The sequence below is a fragment of the Nilaparvata lugens genome, chromosome X (assembly GCF_014356525.2).
Source record: "Nilaparvata lugens isolate BPH chromosome X, ASM1435652v1, whole genome shotgun sequence".
NCBI classification, from domain to species: domain Eukaryota; kingdom Metazoa; phylum Arthropoda; class Insecta; order Hemiptera; family Delphacidae; genus Nilaparvata; species Nilaparvata lugens.
In genome coordinates, this window is record NC_052518.1 from 89,829,993 (window position 1) to 89,839,022 (window position 9,030).

The window sequence follows — 9,030 nt, forward strand, 5'->3', positions numbered from 1 at the left end:
TTCATGACCATAATGTTTCAAATGTGTTTTTAAATATTGTAATTGAAATATTTTAAGGTGCTGAAGAAATAACTGATATTCTATTCAAAAAGGCTCAGCTAAATTTTCTTACTATAGCTTGTCAGAACACAAATTCCAGCCATTTGAACTGGGATCAAATTTAAAAGATTTTATTTCCTCATTTTCATGTAGAAATGATGTCATGAAGAAATTAATAGATTTCAATTAAATTCTAGAAATCTGATGTTTTCCATTTAGGAATCTACAACTCTATATTGAATACAAACTATATATTGTTTGTTATAGTGACTATTTTTATATTTGTTAATCACAAATATACTTTTTGTTATCACAATATATTACCTATTGTTAATCACAATATCCCAAGTAGCAAAACAATATTGTCATAATATTGGAAGGAATGTTTTCCCAATATTGTTAAATATATTGTAAATGTTGGTCAATGTTGTCAAAATACTCTGACAATATCTTTATGAAACATTTTATATTTTTTTGAAAATATTATAGCAATGTTGGTAAATATTGCTAAGATATTTTGAAAAAATATTGGAAAATATTGTCACAATATTGAGACAACATTTTTTAAAAAATATTGTCTCAATATTGTGACAAAAATTATCACAACATTGTTCAATGTGTTGTAAATGTAGGTCAATGTTGTCAGAATACTCTGACAATATCTTTATGAAACCTTTTATATTTTTTTGAAAATATTATAGCAATGTTGGTAAATATTGCTAAGATATTTTGACAAAATATTGGAAAATATTGTCACAATATTGAGACAAGATTTTTTAAAAAATATTGTCTCAATATTGTGACAAAAATTATCACAACATTGTTCAATGTGTTGTAAATGTTGGTCAATGTTGTCAGAATACTCTGACAATATCTTTATGAAACCTTCAATATTTTTCCTACGATATTTGAAAATATTGGTTGATGTTGGGAAGATATTTTCCTGAAATATTGAAATATATTAACACAATATTGATATTGAACCGAATATTTCCACAAAACATTGTGGAAAAATTATCTCATAATATTGTGAGAAAATTATTCCACAGTATTGTGAGAAAATTATTCCACAATTTTGTACAAAAATTTTTGACACTATTTTACAATATTGTGAGAACATAAGGGTACAGTTATACTATGTGCAAGCTTGCTCAAATAAGCACTTTCAAGCTAGTACCTAGTGCCAACTTACAGGTGAAATTTTTTTTTCAAATGGATGAAACACGTTATGATGTGCTCGGAGAGAATGGTACTAACTCTGCATTATTCATGGATCATTTCTATTCTCTCTGTGCATGTCATGAGGTGTTTCTATGCATGTTACCAGATTCTGTTTTTACCTGTAAGTTTTCACTACCAGCTTGAAAGCGCTTATATGAGCAAACTTGCTCATAGTGTAACTGTACCCTCATTACACAATTTAAAAAAATATATTATAAATAGACTACATTTTTGCAATTTTGTAAATTTCAATTAATATTTTCAACAATATTGAGGTTTCAGGGATTGATTATTCAATTAAAAACCGTAATTATAATCAATTACTAATTTATTGTTTATGATATCAGTAAATTGAACATGTAGGCACGTTTTATGATCTTTTCTGTCACTACTATTATATTCTTATCTATTCGAGAGGTTCATCTTCACAATCGATGTCGAATATTGTTATTGTAGCTGGTGTTGATGGCTGATTCCTGGAAAAAATGAAAATAATAAAAAAATCAGAAATAAACTAATTCAAAGCAGAAAATATTTGATCAATTTGTTTTATTAATACTTAATGGTTATAATTGGATATGAAATCATAAACTTGTATTTTTTATTGATAGAAGTTGTAGAGAATCAGATTCTGAAGAAAACGTTGAATGGCGGTGATTGTGTTAAAGTGGCTCAAATTTCAGAAATCCCGATCGGAAGAAGACAAAATAGTCAAACCATAGCACATCTGAATCAGTGTTTAGTCTCTCTATTTTGATCATTTGATAACAATTCCTGAGTCTTGGGTAAGTTTTACACAATCATGCCAATCAACATTCCCTCCAGAATGAAGTTATAGCTAGAGTACCCAATAAAAAATTGTTGGTTCATGAAAGACAAGGTTATTAAAAACAAGGTTATTCCGATTTGAGGAAACTGAAAGTGATGGGGAACCCGAAAAATAGTACAGATCAGAGATCCCGACTACATTTGAGATCACGACTGGCGCATTGAAAATATTAATCATATTGAGCTTTCATGGCTCATAACATCCACAAGGTTGCTTTAATAAAAAAATTATTGATCAATTGAGTTTTACATTTTTACCAATGTTTTATTAATAATATCATGTTTCTGTAATGTTGAAATCAGATCTATTTATTAGATTCAGTCCAAGTAGAAACCAAGTGAAGTGTTCTATTTTGAGAAGTGTAACAAGATTACAACATAAATGATATTATTGTCTTGCTGAAAAGACAAGTGCATGCGCACGGTACTAGAATTTCTGATCTGTAGCACTTTAAAAGGCCGGGACACATATAACCGCACCGAGCCCGTGCCGAGGTACGGCCGAGCTACGTCCGCGACACGGTGATGATAGTAGGAGAACACACATATCCGTGCGACAGCCGAGCGGCAGCAGTGTCTCAGTTCTGTAGTGCTACTGTGGTCTGATTTCTGAATGTGTTAAACTATTGTTAATAATATAACACTATTAAAGCTTGTTACTTGTGAACCTTTTGTCCCGGCCAAAAGTTTACTCTACCCACCCGATTTTCATTTCGTCCCAATATCAGGCAGTTATGGAACAACCTTCTTTTTAATAACCTTGGGTGAAAGATGCTTATTCAGGAAACAGCTCAATACAGAGTGAGTAAAAAGTTTGAAAACGGCTTGATACTTTTCATAGAGGTGATTTGATGGTCGGACGTAGGGGATCGTGCTAATATAAAAGTTCCTATACTCAATCATGACATTACAAATTTGGTCTGCTATCTTGGCTCAGTGATATTGAATCCAAGCTCTTTTTTTCGAATGGGAAGATTGTCGTGTTATACATGATTCCAATGCTGTTTTTCAAGAAAAATTGAATTGTAAGATTAATGCTTACATTTTGTCCAACTTGGATTGGGCTTGTGCAAGCCACGTAGCCGCTTTCAACTAGACCTGCTTCAATTCTGCCTTCGGCCAGCACCGGTTTGTAGCAGCTGCTGTAACAATAAAATTTATGAGAACACTAATCCTATCACACATTACTCATTACAATGCGAAAGAAAAGTATAAAGGACAAACAATGTATGAACAAAACTACTTTTTCTAGGTGGGATCGGCTGGAAAGATAAGATGAGGAGGAAGAATGTTTTATAAATCATGGTTTATCATGTAATAGGCAGATTTTAGTAAAACATGAACAGGAAAGTGTTTAGAAAAACCGATAAGAAGTCTGGGTGAAATAATTTGAGAGGAAAAAGTGAATCTTCTGAGCATGTTATAAGAAAATTGTAATATTAATGTATTTCCAAAAAATATCCATTATTCAGTAATGGAATCATGCTTTTTATTATGTAGAATTAACGGTGCCCTACAATTAGTAGGCCTAACACCTTGATATTCTAGAAACTCGAAATAGAATGAAATATATTTGGATAAAAGTCCAAAGTTATCTCTAGTTTTCCATATAGTATTTCTTTATTGGAAATTGAAAGCTGGTCTTGTTATGCATGATAGGCCTATCACTTAACTTGCTACCGCAAAGCAAGTGGGCCCCGCCCTCGGAGGTTGAAATGAAGGTAACGATTCTATTCTATTCCAATACGGAATTTCAATATGAAGTGAATGGTGAGAACCTTAAATCAATAGGACAAACTGTTTCAAAGCTATGTGGAGTGTTAATCACAGACTTGTAGCTTACTACAAATCAATTGATATTTCCAATACTAATTAATGATCAGTATTATAATGACCACCTCCCAAATTGAAAAAAATCAACTTAGAGATTCAATATTGCAAATCCTGGATGGAATGCCTTCTTTTTTTATTAAATAGAATAGAATGACTTTTTCATTTTAATGACGTGGCGAAGTTTGGACAGTAATGTCCACTCAACCACGGTGTTTGTGGATGTCATGTTTAATGGCGAAATAAAGTTTTTGAGTCATACAGTGAAGTAGAATTTTCTATTCAAGTGGGATTTTGTCCGACTGATATTGATATTGCAAAATTAGAGTTGTTTAAAAAATATAAAGCAAGCTACACAGTGAACTTCAAAAGAGAAATTAGCTGAAATCTTACCAATCATAACTTCAGTTATCAGAAGGTCCTTGAAAGGTTTTTCTCTCTCTTATGGTCGTCCTTGCTTTGGATGGTGAGGAAGGGTCACCAGCTTCCCCATGATACTCATGATTGTGCGCCCTTCCGAAGCTTTATCGGCGCATGACGCGACATACGTCTCCTTTGAACAATGAAAAAAATACTTCAGTTGAAGAATAAAATCAAAGTATTCTCAAAGGGATCAAGTATGTCTGATGAATTCATAATGTAACCTTTGATTTTTTGCAATTTCCAAAAAACTCTATTAAATAAGAGATTATGTATGTGAATCATTTTTGTTCTAAGTGCTAAGTTCGGTTCCATTTAGTGGAATTTATAGGTACGGCAAAAAAAAATATTGTACTAGGTGTTTGGATTTAGGATTGAATTCGGAAAAAATAATTTTAAAGTTAGTGATTTGAAAAGATTTTGAAACGCTGAACATTTGAAAAAAAATTATAGGCTCTGATACTCTTATACCGATGGAAATAAGAGACTAAATAATTTAGTGTCTAATTATTTATTTTTAGCTTGAACCTCCTTATTATCCCCCAGTCATACAATAGCCCACAAATTTGGGTTGGGTTATAAATTATAATTTAGCCCACAAATTTGGGTTGGTTATTATAATTATTTATAATTATAATTATTTATAACCCAACCCAAATTTGTGGGCTATTTATGACTGGGGGAAAATAAGGAGGTTCAAGCTGTAGGTCATATATTACAGCTTACTATAACTATAATGTGTATTCAGGATAGGTAGAATTCAACTGGTCAACCAAAATAAATCAACTAAACCCACCCTTATAGAGAAAAATAAAACACAAGCTACATATATAATATAATAATGTATATTATTTTCTCCAAGCTACCCTATAGTAGGCTTAATTATACTTTTATCAGTCTAACTGATTCAAACTTCCATAAATTTAGTAATATTATTGTGTACTTACATTGATGATAGAAGATCACGTGACTTCAAAACAAATAAATGCCTGGATAAAACACTGGAAACAGGAAATGTACTCTGTATTCAATACGTGATGAACTGAAACTAACCCTTGCAAGCTTGCGACTGCATTAGACAAGAAGATCAAGTCCAATAACTATATAGCAAAAGGCAAACGCAACTCAAAAAGGCGCGAAAATACTTCGACAAGGAAGGAGTGAGTTTCGAGAGAGAGAGCACGGCCGTGGACAATGGTGAAAGTTAGGCCTACATACTATTACAAAAGAAGGAGCTTGTAGGAGGGGGAGAGACTCAGACAATATACCGTACTAAAAAGTATAGCAATAGAAGACAACCAAGAATATGGCGGAACTGCCGAAAGATCTCGTTGTCCAGTGAGTGATTTATTCATTTATTGTAAAAATATCTGACTGCTAGTCGTTTTTTTCTAAAAGAAAAAAGGGATTTAATAATAAGCAGTTCGTGATGGAAAACAACATTGAAGAATTCAATAGAAGACATTTGCAGTTGAAAAGAGAACATACAGCGTAGGGATTACGGATTAGATTAGATTAGATTAGAGTTCTCTTTATTCATGCAGGCCTATGTTATGTTACAATATAATACACTGCTGGCTTATACACTAATTTAGATTGAATGGCAATATTTCTTATTATTGAACGAATTTTACAAGATATGAAGAATTAATTAATGAGAATAGAGATTGAATGCAATTTTTGAATAACGATAATTGACCGAACGCAGTGAGTTCTATGTTATAACTCGGATTTTCTTTCGTCTGTCTGTATGTAATGCATTTACGGCCAAACAAACGCGTTGATAGAATTCTATGAGATTTGGCAAGAATATTCCTTTCTTACTGCGCGTCGATGTATACACCAACTTACACCTTTGTCTCGATATGGTGTAACTAAAAACTATTTGCACTCAACTTCAAGCCACGAAATAAAATTGTAATTAAGAAAGAAATGTTATTGTGATCATGCTCTGATCTGATCGAATAATAAACACCGATTCTGGTAGAAGTAAGTAAGTATTCCTGAGAAATAAGCGATTCTACTACTGAAAAACTTTCTGTACCGGAATTCTAATATCAAACCTCCATACCTACAATCTGATAATTTCATATTATAATAAGAAAACTATTTTCTTGAGCTTCGTGAAGGCAGTGATAGTTAAGCCAGTTACACACATCGATTTTTGGACGTTTGATTTTTTGCTGTCCTTATGAAATCTACCAGATTAAACGAGACTTGAAACTCTTGAATAGGCTACATTATCTGTTTGCCAAGTTATGCAACTGTCGGAAAAGTATAATTATAAAATAATATCCTCCCCATAATTACGCGACCGGAATAAGATTGATACGATATCAGAGAAAGTGCAAAATGCTAAAACTAAAGAAGTCTTGTAAAATGCTGTGAGACCTCAAAATTAATCTATATGGTTCAAATTAGAAAAGAGATAAAAAAACTAAATTGCCATTCATCCCCATTTAAAAGGATTCTCAACTCCGGCTACGAAATGATCTTGGCAATATAATTTCGCTTGTATTTATGCTAAAAACTAAGCACCTGAATGAAGTGAGTGAGGCGTGAGCTATTTTCTTTCTCCTTCATGTTGTGTAATGAAAAATCATGTTGTATTGTCTCTTGTGTGATAATTATATTTTACAAGCTCATTCCAAGCCTTGAAGAACCACAGATTAATCTAGAATCACTATGATTCTCAAAAATGTAGTAATACCAATGATTGAATTGACTCCTGTACAGGGGAGTATCGTTGGCATAACATTTGCTGTTCTCACAACTTTACTTGAATTGGTTCCTGAGTTTCTTTCATAGAATTCAATTCGATATCTCTAATCCATTCCAATACTAGACCATGAAAACCAATTTTCGAATCATAGTCTCAATCAGAACCTTTGGATATCGATCTTCTAGTAGTTAACAGAACCAAAATGCAAAGAGTATAAAAAACCCACCAGTCTCTGGTGGTAGGGCTGTGGTTGGGTGCAAAGTAAATTCTGTTATTATTGTAAATGGAAATAAATACGAAATATCTCCACTTTCGAGGTGAATTTCATTTCAAAGACTGGAGAGATATCGTCTATTTTTCTTTCAGTCTCCAATTTATCATAAGAGACAATACAGTAAGTTAATATTCTTTGACATTCAATATTTCGATTTCCGTTAATTGAATCAAGCGACTACAATGTAATTGAAGGTATTTAAGTGCTCTCTGATTAATATATAGATCTACTGGGTAGATTAATTGACTCAGTATGTAATAATTAATAACTTGATTGTTGAATTCTGGAAATTACTACTTATCACAATTTCCGAAAAACTACTTTATGGGTTGTGATGAAACTTATTATTTCTTATACATAGAAACATTAAAAATGAAAAACAACAGCTTTCTAAGATCCTAGATGTTGACCAATAATGCAGCTTGTGGATATAATAACTTTAACTTCAAGAAGCTTTCAGGACTGTTTTCAGAGACAAATATTGTTGAAGCGTTTGAGTTATATAAACTGTGATGAGCTTCTAGCAAATAATGTGATACAAATAAGATACTTTTTTCTCCTCTCAATACTCTCAATATTATTATGATAGTTTTTGTGATATGTTGATACACAAAATTAACGATGCATTTACTCCGCATGTGCTGGAAGTTTAGGTGTAATTGATTAATACAGTACCGTATCAATAATGAAATCAAATATTGGGCTTATCGAGAAGTAATGACAATCGTTCAAGTATTTAGTCTGAATCGTATCTGAAAATGACTCTTCAACATCAGTAGCAAGTTCTATTTGCACAAAAGAGGAAAATCTATACAGGTTTATTTCAACATGAAATTCAATAGTGTGTCGTCCAATAAAGTATGTAATGAAAACATTTGTGGTATGTTGGGTGTGCTTTGTAGATGTGAGATTCTCTAAAATTATAATTAGTAGATAACCCGTGTTCCGCAATGGCAGTCTAATTAAAAACTGGACCTACTGAAATATTCAAGAATTCAAAATAGGCCTAAAACCATCCTCGGTAAATTAAGAATAAATATGCAAAATATTTCAAGTCAATCAGCTCAGTAGTTCTGGTGTGATGATACGTCATTCGTGAATTTCCTGTCACCTACGTCTATCTATTAGCCAATATTATTTCCTTAATTAGGCTATAATTTATTATAGATAACTCTAAAACATCAACACAGACAAATTATTATCGTGATTCACATGATACGGAAGATAATTGAATGAAGATCTAGAACTTACATGTAGGCCTACATTATTTTGCTGTAAACTTACTATAATCTTGATACATAGGTACTATACATTACGATAGGAAGAGAGTTATGAGAGTTTCAGCAGCAAATCTTCCAAAAACTAGTGTCACAACCTCTTTCATCTACAAAAAGTGTTACAAAACTGTAGTGTGTTCTGTAAAATGTTATTGCCTTTCTATTATATTTGCGACACGTTTCCTACAATCAAACTTCTATATTATGCATTTATAATATTTCAAACGTTAATTCATTCTTCAGAAGTTCATATTTCTTAACATTTATTATGTTTCTATAAGAGAAACTATGGAATATTATAGAAACTTATAGAAGATTAGAAAAATCTATGCAATACAGGTATGACTCATCCAATTCAGGTATTAACGGTTGATATAAGTGAACAGTTCACTCACAACTCAGATTACGAAGTGACAGTG

The 9,030-nt window shown here is 32.1% G+C and overlaps 1 long non-coding RNA gene across 1 annotated transcript; it reads right to left on the reverse strand.

Moving 5' to 3' along the window:
• Positions 1–414: 414 nt before the first annotated feature.
• On the reverse strand, positions 415–6,015 carry LOC120354816. The gene is made up of 5 exons (XR_005573208.1): positions 5,286–6,015; positions 4,312–4,471; positions 3,131–3,230; positions 925–1,736; positions 415–712 (listed from the first exon to the last, which is right to left on the reverse strand). It is a non-coding gene; the product is annotated as an uncharacterized LOC120354816 (long non-coding RNA).
• Positions 6,016–9,030: the final 3,015 nt, after the last annotated feature.